Source organism: Primulina eburnea, chromosome 8, assembly GCF_022965805.1.
Source record: "Primulina eburnea isolate SZY01 chromosome 8, ASM2296580v1, whole genome shotgun sequence".
Taxonomy (NCBI): domain Eukaryota; kingdom Viridiplantae; phylum Streptophyta; class Magnoliopsida; order Lamiales; family Gesneriaceae; genus Primulina; species Primulina eburnea.
Window position 1 is genome coordinate 36,539,360 of NC_133108.1, and position 1,334 is coordinate 36,540,693.

Genomic DNA, 1,334 nt, shown 5'->3' on the forward strand with positions numbered 1-1,334 from the left:
TATACTCTAGAACCATCCAAGAGATCATTTGATAGCAATTCAAATTCAAAATTCAAATGCATGAAGACTTGGTCTTGATATCTTCCTTATATCTTGCACCTATCCTCCTCTCTCCCATAACCACTTATTCCCCTCCCCATTGCACGAAAATTAGAGCCATTTCAGAGTGTAAAGTCGTGAGTCTTAGCTAGGAAAGAAGGCAAGAAAAATCGAGAGCAAGAATTAAGAGAAGCGCTCCATCTCCTCCGCGCCGAGTCGTCGCATCCTTTCGTTTTTCCATCAAACGAATCAAGGCATGTCTAGATTTTTTTTAAAAACCTCAATCAAGTCCTACTATCATTATTTTTATAATTCATGATCATCAATTCCATGACCAAACCGAAATACATCCAAAATTTTCAGAAAATATAGCATGCAGATTTTTTCGGTTTCATGATGTTCTTCACGGGTTGGCTAGTTCTCATTGTTGCAGGTATTGGTTCGACTTCCAGGCTCCCAAAGCTGATCCTAGGCATGTACTAGGACATGTTAGGAACCCATTTGTCCAGTGGTTTGAGTCCCAAAGCAGCCGAGAGCAAGGAAAGGACAGCAACTCCATTTGCGTCCAGTTGTGTTTCAAAAATCTGCTGTTGCTGTCCTAAGGGAATAGATCTGATCTTGGCTGCCCCAAGGGCCTATAGCCATGGTTAGATCACTTCCCTAGCATGTCTAAGACGTGACTAAGTCGCCCTTTTGGTGGCTCGGTCCATGGCTCCTCGGTTTTTAATAAAAACATCACAACAGCCCCCATGCCCCTTCGGCCCCTTCGAATTTCAGCATATGCATTTTGGTTTTTGGTTGCTTGGTATGGATCTTGGTTGGCCTATGGCCCTTAGCCACGGTTCATACCATGCCCCAAGATGTCTAGATCGTGCCATGGTCAATCAAATGGCCACTGGAACGACACGAGACAACAAGCAAGCTAATCACACCACACGCGCATCAAATGTGCTCTCGGTGGATCTTCTCGGTTGGTTGCTGGAATGGTGCGAATTATGGCTGGCCAAAAGCCCTTAGCCATGGTTCAAATCATTCTTTGGGATGTTGGTAAGGGTCTCTGGGCGGTGGTGCATGCCCCAATGGCCGATAGACTTGAAACCAACACAAGACGCACGGGTGCGCAGCTGCTGGAAATTTACAGCAAGTTGCTGTGTCGTTTAGAAGGCTCGTTTGAGTTCTTGGTTGGCTTTTAGCCCATGGCTTTGGACTGGACAATGCCTCATTGAGTTAGGAAGGTCATGTTTTTGACCGTTCGTCATTCGGATCATTTTTGAGGTCGTGCGAGAATTTACGGT